Genomic DNA, 18911 nt, shown 5'->3' with positions numbered 1-18911 from the left:
GGACGGTGGGGGGAGTGGGCGACCCATAACCTGCACAGCTTCCTGATGGTTGCTTCTCCCCAGGTCGGACCTGACTCCTCCTTCTCTAGTCCCGGTGGACTCTATAGTCCCCAATGAGGAATGGAAACGGGGACCCACCTCCAGCTGCTGGCCTCCCTCGTTTAGCTACCTGTGAATTCAAAATCCTGTCCTAGAAACGGTCTTTCTCCTGCAGTTCTAGTTGCTCCGGCTTCCATGGAAAGGGCCTTTTCTGTAGCAAGAGGCAGGGACCCAGAGGCTAGAGGAGGGGAGAGATGGGGGTAGGAGAGCAAACTCGGGTTCCTGGAAGGATGCCATGAGGTTTCCTGATCGAAATGGCGGTCAACTTTAAAAGGTTGCATAGCTGGTTTGTCCACCTAGATCATTCTAGTCATCGTGTGCCTGTGGGAGCATACAGTGCTGTATGAGCTGTTCCAGTATATTAATGTAATGTGTAGGTAGGTTTCCACAAAATTACCAGGCAACTCCTTCGAGCCGGAGTCGAACCAGCGACCTAAGGATGTCTAGCAGCAGTTTGTCTACAGTCCTCCGCTCTACCAGCTGAGCTATCGAAGGGCCCATAACATGAATGCCTGGGGATATTTCTTTCAATATACACATCCAACCACTTTAGTTCCCACATGCTTTTCGCTTGTTTAGAATACACCTTTGAAGAAATTCCTGCATTTACCATGAGTGTAGAATTTCATGAAAATACTCTATAAGTGGTCTTCTGCACGTTATATTTTATGTATCACATCAGGAGGCACACCATAATCTAGTCTTTGATATTACTATTAATCAATGAGTTCATATGGGGTACTTTACTCTCTTCATGGTGAAATCCCTAATATTACATGAGTATTGTTTCATCCACTATATCACAACTGGAATAAACTTGTTAGGACTTGTTAAATTGTTTCTATTTTCATATTTGTCTCATGGTTTTTGAAGATACTTCTTCAGAGAGGGTTTACTCACCAACTGAAGTTGTCTGATTATCCTAAAATAGAATTTATACATGACCGTTAGGGAGAGTGTTTGCTTCTTAGGCATTAAATGTAGTTGTTGTCCAGGTTCTCACCACCGGTGACCAATTATAAATGTTTCTTTCTTCATTAAAAAGTGATTACTTACAATGATATTCGACATTTCTACCATTTGCCGTCTTTCAATTCATTATTTTGATAATCCCCTTATTCCATTGCTGAGCAATGGAAACATTTGTTCATTTGTATGTTTAATCATTTTATTAGTGGCTCATACAACTCTTATCAAAATCCATACATACATCACTTGTGTAAAGCAAATTTGTACATTCATTGCCCACTTCATTCTCAAAACATTTGCTCTCCACCTAAACCCCTGGCATCAGCTCCTCACTTTCCCCCCTCCCTTCTTGCTTCCCGCTCCCTCAGGTAACTTTGATAATTTAGAAATTATTATTTTGTCATAACTTGTACTCTCTGATGTCTCCCTTCAACCACTTTTCTTTTGTCCTTCCTCCAAGGGAGGAGGTTTTATGTAGATCCTTATGATTGGTTCCTCCTTACCAGCCCACCATGCCTTCACCCTCCCAGTACTGCCACTCACAACACTGGTCCTGAAGGGATCATCCTCCCTGGATTCCCTGTGTTTCCAGTTCCTATCTGTACCAATGTTCATCCTCTGGTCTAGCCAGATTTGTAAGGTACAATTGGGAACAGGATCGTGGATAGGGAGGAAGCATTTAGGAACTAGAGGAAAGTTGTGTTTCATCGTTGCTACATCGCACCCTGATTGGCTCATCTCCTCCACAAGACCCTTCTGTAAGGGGTTGTCCAGTGACCTACAAAATGAGCTTTGGGTCTCCACTCTGCACTGGCCCCACCCTCTTTCACAGTTATATGATTTTTTGGTTCTGATAATGCCTGACACCTGATCCCTTCAACATCTCGTGATCACACAGTCTAGTGTGCTTCTTCAATGTGCCCTTTGTTGTTTCTCAGCTAGTTGGCCGCTTGTTTACCTTCAAGCCTTTAAGAACCCACATGCTATATCTTTTGATAGCCGGGCACCATCAGCTTTCTTCACCATATTTGCTTATGCACCCATTTGTCTTCAGTGATCCTATCGGGGAGGTGAGCACACACTGATAAGATATTTTATTGCGGGTTTTGATGCCTGATAACTGATCCCTTTTGCACCGTGTAATCACACAGGCTGGTGTTCTTCTTCCTTGTGGGCATGGTTGCTTCTGAGCTAGATAGCTGCTTGCTTACCTTCAAGTCTTTAAGACCCCAGACGCTATATCTTTTGATAGCCGGCACCATCAGCTTTCTTCACGACTTTTGCTTGTGCACCTGCTTTGTCTTCAGTGACTGTGTTTGGAAGGTGAGCATTCTGGAATTCCAGTTTAATAGAAAAACGTATTCTTGCATTGAGGGCATCTTGTGTGGAGGCCCAATGTCTACCTGCTACCTTAATACTGAACCTATAAATATATGCACATAGATCTATTTCCCCATCCTCATGTATAAATAGATTTCCATATGTACATGCTTTTATTTAGGCCTCTATAATAGCCCTTTGCCTCCTAGCTCTTTACTCTATTTCCTTTTACTTTCCTCTTGCCCCACCATCATACTCAGCCTTCATTTAGTCAGAGTAAATCTTCTCGGTTACATTAACCTTGATCAAACCCTACCAGGCCTCCTACACCCTCCTCACCACCGATTTGGATCACTTGTTGTTCCCTTGTCCCTGGGTTTGTTAACACCACTTCCTTTCCCCCCACTTTCCCCTCTCCCATGTTCCCCTGCAACTGTTGGTCCCATTGTTTTCTCCTCTGGATTGTTCATCCAGCCTATCCTATTTAGACAGACCTGTGGAGATAATAACATGTACAAAAACAAGACAGGGAAAAACCAAGCAACAAACGAAAAGAAAAACAACGACAACACTGAAACGCGAATGACCAACAAAATCCAACAACAACAACAACAACAACAAAAAAGAAAAGCATGTAGTTATTTCAAGGACTGTTTACTGGCCTTTAGGAGTGTTTTCTCGTAGAGTCTGATGGGGTACCAAGCCCTGGCCCCCAAATCTATTTTTGCTATTCCCTGGGGACTTCGTTGCTCTGTTCCCTTGCCTTTCTGTTGTACGCTCTAAGTGTTTTACCTCTGTGTGGTGGGATCAGATGGGCACAATTCACACAGTGTTGTCCCCTGTAGGGCTATGGTAAGTGAAGGATTTCCTGTCTCAAGTGGGGCGGCCATATGGTCTTCTCTGTGGATTGATTCTCTGTGCAGAATCTTGTCATCAAGGCTTGGTGGCCCAGAATGCACTCCACTCTCTCTTCCTCCTCCTTCATGTGCTCCCGGGTGCTCTGATCAGACAAGTCCTTCTCCTTGAGCTACAGCTTCAGTGCTGTCCTCTGAAATAAATTCTTCTGGGGGGAGGCCGTGTACTACCTCTTGAAAGGGTTGATTTGCCTACTTCTTTTTTTTTTTGTAAGCCGTGCAAGGCCTCAAAAAATTAGTTTATGACTCAGAATTGTTCCTCTCCACGGAAACCTTTAGTAAAAGGCAAAAGATGTATACGATCTGAAGAGAAACCAGAGTATTTGCCTACTTCTTTATGGTACAGTGACTGTATTCTTTCCATCTTCTTTTTTAAATTTTATTTTATTGGGGTTCTTACGGCTCTTATCACAATCCATACACACATTAATGTGTCAATCACATTCATACTTGTGTTGTCATCATCTATTTCAAAACATTTTATTTCTGCTTGAGTCCTTGGTATTCTCATTTTTTCCTTCCTCCCCCAACCTTCCTCCATGTGCCCTTGATAATTTAGAATTTTTACCGTCTTACCTTGACCGCTCTCTCCTCTCATCCACTTTTCTGCTGTCTGTCCCTCTGGGAGGGGGTCTATATGTCAATTATTGTGCTTGCTTCCCTCTTACTCCCCCTACCTTTCCTTACCCCCCTGGTGCCCTGTTCCTTTTATTGGTTCTGAGGGTTTATGTGTTCTGGATCCCTGTGTTTAGAGCTCTTGTCTATACCAATACACATGTTCTGGTTTAGCCAGATTTGTAAGATAGAATTGGGGCCATGATATTGGGGTGGGCGGTGAGGATGCATTCAAGAACTAGAGGAAGTTTGTGTGTGTGTTTTTAAAAACATTTTATTAGGGGCTCATACAACTCTTATCACAGTCCATACATATACATACATCAATTGTATAAAGCACATCTGTACATTCCTTGCCCTAATCATTTTCTTTTTTTTCTCCTCTTTTCTTTTTTTACATTTTATTAGGGACTCATACAACTCTTATCACAATCCATACATATACATACATCAATTGTATAAACACATCCATACATTCCCTGCCCCAATCATTCTCATAGCATTTGCTCTCCACTTAAGCCCTTTGCATCAGGTCCTCTTTTTTTTCCCCTCCCTCCCCGCTCCCCCCTCCCTCATGTGCCCTTGGTAATTTATACATCGTTATTTTGTCATATCTTGCCCTGTCCGGACTCTCCCTTCTCCCCCTTCCCTGCCGTCCGTCTGCCATGGAGGAGGTCACATGTGGATCCTTGTAATCAGTTCCTCCTTTCCAACCCACTCACCCTCCACTCTCCCAGCATCACCCCTCAAGTTTGTGTGTTTTGTCGGTACTATACTGCACCCTGATTCGTCTTTTTCCTGTGGCCCTTCTGAGAGGCGGTGTTCAGTAGACTACTGATGGGCGTTGAGTCTCCACTCTGCCTCCCCCTCCCTCCCACTGATATGATATTGTTTGTTTGTCTGTTGTGGGTCTTTGTTTCCATTTTCTTTTGATGCTTCCTGCATTGTTCCATACTGTCCCTATAGAATCTTTCAAGATTGCAATTCTGCCACTTGGGATTGAATTTTTTCTTGAGTGCTTTCCGTTTAAGGTATGCTCAGCATGTTTTTCCATTTAGTTTTTTAATTCTAGGTCTTTGACTTTTTCCTTATACTACTTTACTTTGTCTTTTCTAGCAGTCCTTTGAAATTTTCTGTTAATCTCTTTGACTTCATTTCTTCCATGTGTCTTAGCTACTCTACAATTAGGAGCAAGTTTCAGAGTCTCTTCTGACATCCACTTGGCTATTTTCTTTCTTTCCTGCCTTTTCAATGACCTTTTACTTTCTTCATGAATGATGTTCTTTATGGCATCCCACAACTGATCAAGTCTTCTGCCATTTGTGTTCAATACAGCAAATCTGTTTGTGAGATGTTCTCAATCTTCAGGCGGTATATATGCAAGATCATATTTTGGCTTACAGGAACTAGTTTTGATTTTCTTTCACTTCAACTTAAACTGATATGTGAACCTTAATGGTCTGTTCCATAGTTGGCCCCTGACCTGTTTGGAGCTGCTGATATTGACTTTCTCCATCATTTCTTTCCACAGAGGTAGTCAATTTGATATCTGTATTTTCTCTCTGAAAAAGTCCACAGGTTTGTTTTTTTTATAAAAAGCATTTGCGATGACAAAGTCCTTGGTCCTGCAAAGTCCTATCATGAATTTTGATAGAATTCAAACCTTGATAGAATTTTGATAGATTTCCAACTCTGTGTATATCACCATATTTTCTAACTTTGTACCTCTTTGTTTCCCACCTTTATTTCCAATTGCCAATAATTATCAATGTGTCTTGAGTTCATGTATGATTGCTACCATAATCCGTTTCCAAACATTCATTTTGTACATGGACTCCTTAACATCATCTCGCCTTTATTTTGGTCCCCCCTTAAAAAAAACCCTAATTCTACTTGCTGCCTCTGTAAGTTCGTCACTCCTGTTTTTCGTATGCCAAGAAACAGAAAGACATATAGCTCGACTTAGAGAGGGTGACCCCCTGTGACATAATACCTCTGAGATACACCCTCCTATGAGCACAAACAATACAAACAGCAAAACCTACTTTCTTATAACATAATCTTGTGTGCCTCTGTTATTGTTCTTCTTTAGGTATTAACTATGAAGTAATAAAGTAACTTTCGGTATGTCTTTTCCCTATACTTAAAACAGTCATTGCGTATTGAACCCCTTGCTAAGTTATTTGAATCGCACCATGGGGCATAAGGTAATTCTATTGATCATGTCATTAATTTAGCCAGTGGTATCAAATTGAAAACACTTGGGAAAAAGAAATGCAAACTACGAACCGCAATACGTTAATTGTTGATTTGTATCGATTGAACTCTTAAGTGTCTGGACACTATTTACACAAGTAATGGGAGCTGATCATAAGACAAATTTTCAATAATATTGACTCACAACATCACAGCCACATATGTCAGATTAATACTTGTCATAATAAAACAAGGAGTACATTAAAATAGCAAGTATGTCAGAACTGCCTGTCACCCTCCAGGCTTACAGATGGAAAAAGTTCTCAATGGCCACCCAAGTGCTGGCTTCCAACTGAAGAAGGAGGTGGAAGGGCACAGGCAGTTGGTAGGTAGATGTGTTCTGTAAGGATGAGGCAGAGGGGAAACCCTTAGTAGTGAAGGGAACATTTTGAAAGTGAGAAAGAAGGTACTACAAATCGTTCAAACACCTCCTTCAAGTCAACTACAGTCCTCCACTCTACCAGCTGCGCTATCCAAGGGTGCACATCGTTGAACCTGTGGATAGGTTATTCAAGAAAGGAGCGGAGACCAAATCCCCTGACCGTTTTGCTTCCCAGATTCCTTCCTTTGGCTGGTGGGAACCGCCTCTGAAGGGAGAATGTCCGCAGCTTACATTCTGCGCTCAGTTTAAGTAGGCTTTGGGCCACAACAAGACACACATCCCCGCAATTTTAACGCTCTTGCCCTGGGCCTTTTAGATCCACCCCTAGAGAGGTAGGAAGAGGAAAAGCAGGTGAGAAGAGGAAAAGCCGGTGGGAGGAGGGAAAGCCGGTGGGAGGAGGGAAAGCCGGTGGGAGGGTGCGCGAGAGGGGCTAGAAGGGTGTGCGAAGGGTAGAGGCGGAAAAGGAATGGAGTGGCCACTAAATGAGTGGCTGCCAACCAAATCCGAGCGGTGCAGCCACTCCGGATCACAGCGACCCTGTAGGACAGAATAGAGCTGCCCCATAGGACCCCCAGGGCGGTGGAATTTGGGAAAGCAAATAGTCGGCTGGTGAGTTCGAAATTCACACTTTTCGGTTAACAGCTGAGCCACTTAGCTGCAAAATAACAACAACCACTCTACTTCCATCAAGTCAAATTAAACCGAGTGGTCCCATGGAGGGGCCCTGTAGATGTAATCTTCATCATATCGGAAAGTCTCACCTTTCCCATGTAGAGAGGTTAGTGGGTTCGAACCATAGATCTTCTGGTCAGCAGTCCAGCACTTACACATGGCACCAGCAGGGGTTCTTCTGGGGACCTTTGCATTAACAAACTCACTGCCATCGGTGTTGACTAACAGCAACCCCATAAGATAGAGTAGAATTGCCCTCTGAGTTTCCAAGACTTAATGTTTTTAAGGGGAGCAGACAGCTGGCATGGTTAAGCAGGTGAAGAAAGAAGCTGTGTGCTCTATGCCACATCGGAGCTGGAACACATGCCATACTCCATGGCACCCAAACTTTGGACGCCCCTCCCCGCACCTCTTCATAACCCCTAACACTTGGAGCACCTCTGTCCACACATTTGCAATCCTCCATTCTCCTCCTCTCCCTCTCTGGTAGCACTCGCCACCAGGAGTTAAGGGATAATCATTTCTGCTGCTTTGCCCCTGAGAAATCATCGTTCTTCCAACAAAAGACACAACTCCCCAGCACAGGCACCTCTGAAGGGAGTCCTTACCTGCACCCTCACGCTGACAGACAACTTGAGTGAGGCATTGGGTGTCCTTTGAAAGACCATCAAGGCCAGAGGATAACCCTCCTGACATGAAAGCTGTAGTGAAGGTGTGGAATTGGCAGACAGCTGAAGGTTCTCAGTGTAGGTGATAGATCTGTGGCCATGTAGGTGAACCGTAGGGATGATGGCAGTTTTCTGGGTGTGTTGATAGACATATATTGGCATGGGAGGGACAGAGGGCAAGAGGTTTAGAGACAGAGAAAGAAAAACTAAATGAGCCTCCTATCACCAAGTCCATTCTGATGTCTAGTGACCCTAGATACAGGGTTTCCAAAACTGTAAATCTTTCCAGGTCAAAAGCCTCATCTGCTTTCCACTGTATGGCTGGTGGTTAGTAGGGCATTGGTTATTTGTCAGTGCCAGGTAGACATAGGAGATACATATCAAAAAGAAAGCAAAAGACACATATGAAAGCATAAACATATGAAAGAGACAGGGAGACAGATATAGAGGGTGGAAAGGAGAGGAGAGAAAGAGATTGGGAGGGCAGGAGAGGAGCAGAGATACAGAAAGCTGTAGAGGGAGAAGGAGGAGAGAGAAATGGTTTGGCTAAGGGTGCCATACCGACCAGTATGCCTTCCGGGTGCCAGAATTATGCCTTAAGTAGCTAGTTTGCGCACTTGGCTGTACAAGAGTTTGTGGCTAAAGCGCGGCTGGCTAGGTTGGTGAGCTGCTCTGAGAATCACAGCAGAAAGTCATTGGTTGTTGGATGGTAGGTTTGCAGAGCAAGAACAGGTGTTTCCTGCAGTCAACAACACAGCTCTCTTATCCTGGAAGGCAGACACCAGCATGACCGTGTGCAAAGGTGTAAAAGAGCACAACTCCTTCGAGCCGGAATCGAACCAGCGACCTAAGGATGTCCATCTTGTGTAACCTACAGTCCTCCGCTCTACCAGCTGAGCTATCGAAGGGTGCCTTTCGATTCCTTAGTGGAGGTGTCTCTCAAGACAGGTGGTAGTGGAGGTCAATGGAACATTTCGATCCCGTTGATGTCTCCGATTGGCTGCAGCCCACCTCTGGACAGACGCCCGCACTCGTTGCCACAGCAAGCTTTTCCTGTGGCAGCAAATCATTGGCTCGGTGGCCCTGGGGTTGGGAGTTCGCGGTTACTGGAGAAGCCATTTTCAGCAGGGCTTAGGGCCCTTCCCGGGGGCCGCACCCACCTCACCCCCACCAGTACTTGTTGCATGGCAGCCCCAGGACGGCCCAAATGAGGCGGACCAGTGGCAAGATGAGTGCAGAAGGTGTGCTACAGGCAAGGGCAGAACCAAACCAAACCAAAGCGCCACGTGACAGACGCCAGTCAACTGCTGGGTCCTGTAGACACGCCCCTCCCCCGCCCCAAACACCGTCTTCCCAGCCTTAAGGCGACCTCATCCTTCAGCAAAAGTCCCCACATTGTAGGGCGGTGTCACGGGCCCCCAGACAACTGTCAGGGAGGTCTATCAGACAACAACTGCACCCTGTCAGTGACAAGAACTTGGGGGAAACATTCAAGCCCCTCGGTGACCGTCAAGGTGTTGCCCTCTGGGCCCCCCGCAGGCCTCAGTGGGGGTGCAGACTCAGCAGACTTGGGGCTTCTCCGCGTGGCAGATCTGTGGCTTAACCATTGGAGGGCAAGTGTTTGCTCCGTGTTGCTAGATGTGTAAGACGTTTACAGACCTGAAGGAGAGAGACACACGGGGAGGCAGAGATCCAGATGGAAGGAGAAACTTTTCAGGAAGCGGTGCTTGTTCCTGGCAGGCATGCCTGTGAGCCCCCAGCATTTCACTGTGAAGCACACAACGCTGGTGCCTGATTGGTGGATCCAATGCTATTGAGAATAGAACCAAACACAGGTAAATTGCAGGTGTGTTTGAAGGAGGACCAGATGTATTTCCTGGCAGCGGGTGCACAGGTGTTGGTGGTCCAGCAAAGCTGGGCTGGGTGATGCTACTTTGAAGTAAGGTAGCTAGGTGAGAGTGGACATGCACTAAGGTGTGCCTATGATATGCAACCCACCCAAAAGAATGTGCATAGCAACTCCTTCGAGCCGGAGTCGAACCAGCGACCTAAGGATGTCTAGCAGCAGTTTGTCTACAGTCCTCCGCTCTACCAGCTGAGCTATCGAAGGGTGCACTTTGGGATAAGCTGGGGATATCTATTTCAAGAAAGGTGGGAGGCCAAGGTACTCAACAGCTTTCTGCCCCTGCAATTGCGTGAATCTCCTGTCTAATAGCCTGCCTTGGGTTTCCGCTGGCGTTTGCTCACAGCCAGGAGGGCAACTGCAAAGATCTCTGGGGTTCTTCCCTGGGCCCCACCGTTGCCATTTCCACCCGTCCTCCCTCACGAGAACCACCGTCCTCCAGGCTTGGCAAGCGGCTGGGAGCGTTCTGGCAAGTGGTGGGGTGGGGCGTGGGGAGAGGTGATGAAGGCAAGAACGAATGGATGGTGGGGGGGAGGGGGCGACAGGAAACCTGCACAGCTCCCTGATGGTTGCTTCGCCCCAGGTCGGACCTGGCTCCTCATTCTCTAGCCCAGTGGGCTCAGTAGTCCTCAATGGGGAATGGAAACAGGGACCCACCTCCGGCGGCTGGTCTCCCTCAAGTAGCTACCTGTCCTAGAAATGGTCTTTCTCCCATAATTCTAGTTTACGCCGGCTTCCATAGAAAGGCCCTTTTGTATAGCAAGAGGCAGGGACCAAAAGCCTAGAGGAGGAGTGGGGTGATGGGGGTAGGAGAGCAAACACGGCTTCCTGGAAGATGCCATGAAGTTCCCTGACTGGTATGCAGGTCTACTTTCAAACGTACCCCTTGGATAGCTAGTTTGTCCACCTAGATCATCGGATTGGTGAAGATAGGGCAAAGTGCGGGTGCCCGTGCGAGCATACAGTGCGGAATGAGTTTTCCGGATTATTAATAAAGACAAATCCACACCCAAGCTCGCTCATCAAGTCGAGACCCGCCTGGGAGGGTAGAAGTGCCCCTGTGAGTTTCCGAGACTGTCACTGACTCACGGACTAAGTAGTGCGCAGATAGGTCTGCACAAAATTACCAGGAATATCCTTCAATCAGGAATCAAACCACTGACCTAAGACAGGTACCCCACCTACAGTCCTCCACTCTACCAGCTGAGCTATCAAAGTGCCTGTTACATGAATACTTGGGGATATTTCTTTCAATATACACACCCAACTGCTTTAGTTCCCACATTCTTTTCACTTGTTTAGAATACAACTTTGAAGAATTTTCTGCATTTACCGTGAGTGTAGAATTTCACGAAAATACTCTATAAGTGGTCATCTGCACGTTATATTTTATGTATCTACTCAGGAGGCACACCATAGTCTAGTCTTTGATGTTACTCTTAATCAATGGGTTCATTCAGGGTAGTTTACTGGCTTCATTGTGAAATCCCTAACATTACATGAGTATTGTTTCATCCACTATATCACAACTGGAATAAACTTGTAGGACTTGCTAAATTGTTTCTAATTTCATATTTCTCTCATGGTTTTTGAAGATACTTCTTCAGAGAGGGTTTACTCACCAACTGAAGTTGTCTGATTATCCTAAAATAGAATTTATACATGGCAGTTAGGGAGAATGTTTGCTTCTTAGGCATTAAATGTAGTTGTTGTCCGGGTTCTCCCCACCAGTGACCAATGATAAATGTTTCTTTCTCCATTAAAAAGTGGCTACCTACAATGTTATTCAACGTTTCTATCAGTTGCCATCTTTCATTTCGTTATTTTGATAATCCATTTATTCCATTTCTGAGCAATGGAAACATTTTTCCTTTCTTTTTTTTAATGTGACACACTATACTACAGTATAGTGTCAACATAACTTTATTATCATTTTTGTAAATAATTTTATTTGGGCTCATACAACTCTTATTACAATCCATACATACATCAGTTGAGTAAAGTACCCTTGTACATTCATTGCCCTCATCATTCTCAAAATTCGTCTTCCACTTGGGTTCCTAGAATCAGCTCATTTTCCTTTTCTCCCTCCCCCTAAATCCCCGCTCTGCCCTCCTTCATGGACCCTTAATAATTTATAAATTATTATTTTCTCTTATCTTATACTGCCCGGCATCTCCCTTCACCCACTTTCCTGTTGCCCATCTCCCAGAGAGGAGGTTATGTATAGATCCCCAACTCGGTTCCCCCTTTCTACACCCCCTTCCCTCCTGGTATCTCCAATTTCACCATTGGTCCTCAGCGGTTCATCTGTCCTAGATTCCCTGTATTTCCAGATCCCAACTGTATCGCTCTGCATCCTCTGGTCTAACCAGGTTGCAAGGTAGAATTGGGATCATGACAGTTGGAGGGGAGGAAGCATTTAAGAACTAGAGGAAGGTTAGGAGTTTCATTATTGCTACACTGAACCCTGAGTGACTCATCTCCTCCCCACTACCCCTCTGCAAGGGATGTCCAGTTGTCTACAGATGGGCATTGAGTCCCCATCACACACTCCCCTCATTCACAATGGTATTATTTTTTCCCCTGCCTTTGTTACTTGAAACCTGATCCCCTCGGCACTTCATGATCACACATGTTGGTGTGCTGCTTCCATGTGGGCTTTGTTGCTTCTGGGCTAGAGGGCCGCTTGTTTACTTTCAAGCCTTTAAATCCCCAGACACTATATCTCTCAATAGCCTGGCACCACCAGACTTCTTCACCACACTTACTTATGCACACATGGAAACATTTTTCATTTGTTTGTTTAATCATTTTATTAGGGGTTCATACAACTCTTATCACAATCCATACATATGTCAATTGTGTAAAGCACATTTGTACATTAATTGCCCTCATCATTCTCAAAACATTTGCTCTCCACCTTAGCCTCTGGCATCAGCTCCTCATTTTCCCCACCCTCCTTGCTCCCCACTCCCTCATGAACCCTTGATTATTTATAAATTATTATTTTGTCATATCTTGCCCTGTCCAACGTCTCCCTTCACCCACTTCTCTGTTGTCCATCCCGCAGGGAGGAGGTCACATGTCGATCCTAATAATCAGTTCCCCCTTTCCAAGCCACCCTCCATCTAAACTCCCAGTATCACCCCTCACACCACTGGTCCTTAAGAGATCATCTGCCCTGGACTCCCTGTGTTTCTGATTCCTATCTGTACCAGTGTACATCTTCTGGTCTAGCCAGATTTGTAAGGTAGTACTGATATCATGATAGTGGGGAGGGGGTGGGGAGGAAGCATTTAGGAACTAGAGGAAAGTTGTATGTTTCATCGTTGCTACATCACACCCTGACTGGCTCATCTCCTCCCCGAGACCCTTCTGGAAGGGATGTCCAGTGGATACAAATGGGCTTTGGGTCTCCACTTCCCACTCCCCTCCTCATTCACAATGATATGATTTTTTGTTCTGATAATGCCTGATACCTGATCCATTCGAAACCTTGTGATCGCACAGTCTGGTGTGTTCTTCTATGTGACCTTTGTTGATTCTCAGCTAGTTTGATTCTTGTTTACCTTCAAGCTTTTAGACCCCGGATGCTATATCTTTTTATAGCCGGGCAACATCAGCTTTCTTCACCACATTTGCTTATGCACCCATTTGTCTTCAGCGATCATATCAGTGAAGTGAGCGCACATTGATATTCTTTTTTTCCCCCTGTGGGTCTTTGATGCCTGATAACTGATCCCTTCAGCACCGTGTAATCACACAAGCTGGTGTGCTCCTTCCATGTGGCAATTGTTGCTTCTGAGATAGGTGGCCACTTGTTTACCTTCAATTCGTTAAGACCCTAGATGCTATATCTTTTGATAGCTGGCCTCCATCAGCTTTCTTCACCACTTTTGCTTGTGCACCTGCTTTGTAACCCTCCGAGTTTACATATGGAAAAAGTTCTCAATGGCCACCCAAGTGCTGGCTTCCAACTGAAGAAGGAGGTGGAAGGGCACAGGCAGTTGGTAGGTAGATGCGTTCTGTGAGGATGAGGCAGAGGGGGAACCATTAGTAGTGAGCAGAATGTTTGGAAGGTAGAAAAGAAGGTACAACAAAAACTTCACACACCTCTTTTGAGCTGGGATCAAACCAAAGACCTAAGGATGTCCAGACTACTCTTGGTTACAGGGTTTCACTCTACCAGCTGAGCTATCAAAGGGTGCACATTAGAAAACCTGTAGATAGGTTATTCAAGAAAGGAGCGGAGACCAAATCCCCTGACCGTTTTGCGTCCCAGACTCCTTCCTTCAGCTGGTGGGAACCACCTTTGAAAGGAGACCGTCTGCACCTGACATTCTGTGCTGGGCTTCTGTAGGCTTTAGGACACAGCAAGGCACCTGTCCCTGCAGTTTTAAGGATCTTCCCCGGGGCCTTTTAGATGTACCCCTAGAGAGGTGGGAGTAGTGAAGCCCGTGCGAGGATGCCTGAGAGTGGCTCGGAGAGGGAAGGGTAGAAGCGGAAAAGGAAAGATTTGCCACTCAATGAGTGGCTGCCATCCAAATCCGAGTGATCCAGCCACTTCAGATCACAGCGACCCTGTAGGACAGAGTAGAACTGCCCCATAGGATTTCCAAGGCGGTGGAATTTGCGAAAGCAAATAATTGGCTGATGACTTCGAATTGCACACCTTTCTGTTAGCAGCTGAGCCACATAGCCGCAAAATAACAACCACTCTATCAAGTCGACTTAAACCGAGTGGTCCCATGTAGAGCTCCTGAGGATGCAATCTTCATCAGATCAGGAAAAGTCTCAACTTTCCCCTGTAGAGAGCTTAGTGGGTTTGAACCATAGATCTTGTGTGTGGTCAGCAGTTGAGCATGTACCACAAGCAGGGATTCTTTTAGGGACCTTTGCATTAAAAACTCACTGCCATCAGTATTGACTAATAGCGACCCCATAAGAGAGAGTAGAATTGCCCTCTGAGTTTCCAAGACTAAATTTTTTTTTAGAGGAGCAGACAGCTGGTATGGTTAATGCAGGTGAAGAAGCTGTGTACCCTTTGCCACATGGGAGCTGGCACCAATGCCACACTTCAATGGCACCCAAACCTTGGACGCCCCTCCCCGCACCTCTTCATAACCCCTAACACTTGGAGCACCTCTGTCCACACATTTGCAATCCTCCATTCTCCTCCTCTCCCTCTCTGGTAGCACTCGCCACCAGGAGTTAAGGGATAATCATTTCTGCTGCTTTGCCCCTGAGAAATCATCATTCTTCCAACAAAAGACACAACTCCCCAGCACAGGCACCTCTGAGGGGAGTCTATACCTGTACCTTCACGCTGACAGACAACTTGAGTGAGGCATTGGGTGTCCTTTGCAAGACCATCAAGGCCAGCTGATAACCCTCCTGACGAAAGTTGTAGTGCAGGTGTGGAATTGGCAGACAGCTGAAGGTTCTCAATGAAGATGATAGATCTGTGGCCAAGTAGGTGAACCGTAGGGATGATGGCAGTTTTCTGGGTGTGTTGATAGACATATATTGGCATGGGAGGGACAGAGGGCAAGAGGATGGGAGATAGAGAAAGAAAAACAAAACGAGTCTCCTATCATCAAGTCCATTCCAATGTCTAGTGACCCTAAATACAAGGTTTCCCAAATGGTAAAACTTTCCAGGTCGACAGCCTCATCTGTCTTCCACTATATGGTTGGTGGGTTTGAACCACCATACTTGCGGTTAGTAGGGCAATGGTTATTTGTCAGTGCCAGGTAGACATAGGAGATACTTACCAAAAAGAAAGAAAGCAAAAGACACATATGAAAGCATAGACATATGAAAGAGACAGGGAGACGGATATAGAGGGTTGAAAGGAGAGGAGCGAAAGAGATTGGGAGGGCAGGAGAGGGGCAGAGATACAGAAAGCTGTAGAAGGAGGAGAGAGAAATGGTTTGTCTCAGGGTGCCATACCGACCAGTATGCCTTCCGGGTGCCGGAATTATGCCTTAAGTAGCTAGTTTGCGCACGTGGCTGTACAGGAGTTTGTGGCTAAAGCGCGGGTGGCCAGGTTGGTGAACTGCTCTATGAGAATCACAGCAGAAAGTCATTGGTTGTTGGAAGGTAGGTTTGCAGAGCAAGAACAGGTGTTTTCTGCGGTCAACAACACAGCTCTCTTTTCCTGGAAGGCAGACAGCAGCATGACGGTGTGTGCAAAGGTGTAAAAAGAACACAACTCCTTCGAGCCAGAATCGAACCAGCGACCTAAGGATGTCCATCTTGTGTAACCTACAGTCCTCCACTCTACCAGCTGAGCTATCAAAGGGTTCCTGTTACTCTCTTGGTGGAGGTGTCTCTCACGACAGGGGCTAGTGGAGGTCAATGGAACATTTCGAGTCCCTTCATGTCTCTGGGTGCAGCCCACCTCTGGACAGACGCCCGCACTCGTTGCCACAGCAAGCTTTTCCTGTGGCACCAAATCATTGGCTCGGTGGCGCTGGGGTTGGGAGTTCGCGGTTACTGGAGAAGTCATTTTCAACATGGTTTAGGGCCCTTCCCGGTGGCCGCACCCACCTCACCCCCACCAGTACTTGTTGCATGGCAGCCCCAGGACGGCCCAAATGAGGCGGATCAGTGGCAAGATGAGTGCAAAAGGTGTGTAACAGGCAAGGGCAGAACCAAACCAAAGGAAAGCGCCATCTGGCAGACACCAGCCAACTGCCGGGTCCTGTAGACACGCCCCTCCCCCGCCCCAAACATCACCTTCCCAGCATTAAGAGGACCTCGCTCCTTCAGCAAAAGTCCCCACGTTGTAGGGCAGCTGACGGAGTCCCCTAGACAACTGTCAGGGGAGGTCTATCAGACAATAACTGCACCCTGTCCGTGACAAGAATTGGGGGAACCATTCATTAGCTCCCCGGTGACCGGTATGCCGGTGAACTTTCAAACGTAGACCTTGGATAGCTGGTTTGTCCACCTAGATCATTGGATTCGGCGGGTGCCCGTGGGAGCATACAGTGCTGAATTAGTTATTCCAGAATATTAATAAAGGCAAATCCAAACCCATGCTCTCTCATTAAGGCGAGACCCTCATGGGAGGGTAGAAGTGCCCCTGTGAGTTTCCGAGACTGTCACTGATCCAGGGAGTTGCGGATTAAGTAATGAGTAGGTAGGTTTGCACAAAATTAGTGCGCAGATGGGTTTGCACAAAATGGGTAGGCACCTCCTTCAATGCCAGAATCAAACCCGCCAACTAAGGATAACTACAGGTACCCCCATCTACAGTCCTCAGCTCTAGCAGCTGAGCTATCAAAGGGCCCATGATGTTGGAACTGGGGATATCTCTTTCAATATAGACACCAAACTGCTTTAGTTCCCACACACTGCGCTTGTTTAAAATATGTCTGCATGTACCGTGCGTGTAGAATTTCACGAAAATACTCTATAAGTGGTCTTCTGCACGTTATATTTTATGTATCACGTCAGGAGGCACACCAGAGTCTAGTCTTTGATATTGCTATTCTTCAGTGGGTTCATATGGGGTACTTTGATCTCTTCATGGTAAAATCCCTGATATTACATGACTATTGTTTCATCCACTATGTCACAACTGGAATAAACTTGTAGGATTTGCTATATTGTTTCTAATTTCTTATTTCTGTCATTAAATATAATTGTTGCCCTAGTTCTCCCCACTGGTGATGAATTAAAAATGTTTCTTTCTTCATGACAAAATAATAATTTATAAATTATCAAGGATTCATGAGGAAGGGGGGAGTTGGGAGGGAGGGGGAAAATGAGGAGTTGATGCCAGGAGCTTAGGTAGAGAGCAAATGTTTTGAGAATGATGAGGGCAATGAATGTACAAACTTGCTTTACATAATTGCTGTATGTATGTATTGTGATAAGAGTTGTATTAGCCCCTAATAAAACGATTTTTTTAAATGCCACTGGGGGCACTTTTTCATACTCTTTTTCCTTGACTTTACTTCAACTGGAAAGTGTGACATGGTGAAGAATGCTGATTTTATCGTATTGCCACTGTTGAACCATTAGTGTGGTGAATTATTTATATTTTATCATGTTATTGGTTAAATAACTAAAAAAAAAACAAACCCAACTTACCGCCATGGAGTCGACTCCAAGTCATAGTGACCTCCAGGGCGGGGAGAACTGCCATGTAGACTCCAAGACTGAAACTCCTTATGACAGTAGAAAGCCTCATCTTTCTACTTTTGGTTAAATAAGGAGATTTAATTTCTATAAGAAATCTATTTCTCATTGGAAATTTGAACAGGAAGGATAAACTGTTCACCTTAAACACAATATCAGCTCTGCTCCACCATGAATGTAGGTCATTACTCTTGATGACTTCAACAACAACAACAACAAAACAATCTGAAATTGCCAGGCAACCTCCAGAAACCAGAGCAGCCCTTGTGGGTACACAAGGCCGTTGCCCCCTTCAAAGCATTTCCTCCATCTGGAAGCTGTGCTTCCAAATCCTGTCTTTTGCACATCCTTCATTTCTCCTCCACCCGCTGATGTTTTTCCCAGAGTTGGCGGCATCCATGTATGGAATGCTACCCTGGCTTGATTCATCGCTTACCTGCCCTGGGCCTGGCGAACGCGTGTCAGAAACCAAACAGGGGCGCCGTCTTTAGACAGGATTGTCCAGAAAGACTCCCCTTCTCTTTCTTCATTAAAAAATTACACAATGACATTCGACAAGTTTCTATCAATGGCCTTTTTCATTTCATTATTTTGATAATCCATTTATTCCATTTTTGAGCAATGGAAACATTTTTATGTTGCGTCTCGTGAACTTTTGACATGATCAGTTATATTACCCCCTTAAAAAAATCTCTTTCTTACCTGAATTATCCTGCATGTTTTCTGTTCCAAACCTGGAATCAGTCATTTTAAGAAGCTCTGGTTCTTCTTCTTTTATTAATATGTAAGTAAATTGATTTTTTAGTAATTGTGGTTGTGAGTGGGGGGGTGTACATTTCAGACCATCTCCTCTGCATTCCACAGTTCAAACTATCAATAGTTTGTAGAGAATACAGTATTTCAGAAAGTTATCGTGTGGAGCTGGGATTCTTTAGCCTGCTTACATTATAGAAAAGGAT

General features: G+C 45.5%; 4 non-coding genes and 1 pseudogene across 4 annotated transcripts; all 5 read right to left on the bottom strand.

Annotated features, from left to right (window-relative positions):
• Positions 1-504: 504 nt before the first annotated feature.
• TRNAY-GUA (transfer RNA tyrosine (anticodon GUA)) lies at positions 505-594 on the bottom strand. Its single transcript is given in 2 exon segments — positions 505-540; positions 558-594. It is a non-coding gene; the product is annotated as a tRNA-Tyr (tRNA).
• Positions 595-3515: 2921 nt separating this feature from the next.
• LOC142426967 (U5 spliceosomal RNA) lies at positions 3516-3625 on the bottom strand (annotated as a pseudogene).
• Positions 3626-8714: 5089 nt separating this feature from the next.
• On the bottom strand, positions 8715-8803 carry TRNAY-GUA (transfer RNA tyrosine (anticodon GUA)). Its single transcript is given in 2 exon segments — positions 8715-8750; positions 8767-8803. It is a non-coding gene; the product is annotated as a tRNA-Tyr (tRNA).
• A 1112-nt stretch (positions 8804-9915) lies between these two features.
• On the bottom strand, positions 9916-10005 carry TRNAY-GUA (transfer RNA tyrosine (anticodon GUA)). Its single transcript is given in 2 exon segments — positions 9916-9951; positions 9969-10005. It is a non-coding gene; the product is annotated as a tRNA-Tyr (tRNA).
• A 6011-nt stretch (positions 10006-16016) lies between these two features.
• On the bottom strand, positions 16017-16105 carry TRNAY-GUA (transfer RNA tyrosine (anticodon GUA)). The gene is given in 2 exon segments: positions 16017-16052; positions 16069-16105. It is a non-coding gene; the product is annotated as a tRNA-Tyr (tRNA).
• Between the last annotated feature and the right edge of the window lie 2806 nt (positions 16106-18911).

Source organism: Tenrec ecaudatus, chromosome 14, assembly GCF_050624435.1.
Source record: "Tenrec ecaudatus isolate mTenEca1 chromosome 14, mTenEca1.hap1, whole genome shotgun sequence".
Taxonomy (NCBI): Eukaryota; Metazoa; Chordata; class Mammalia; order Afrosoricida; family Tenrecidae; genus Tenrec; species Tenrec ecaudatus.
Note: the sequence above shows the minus strand (reverse complement) of the source record. Positions and strands in the feature narration are given on the sequence as shown.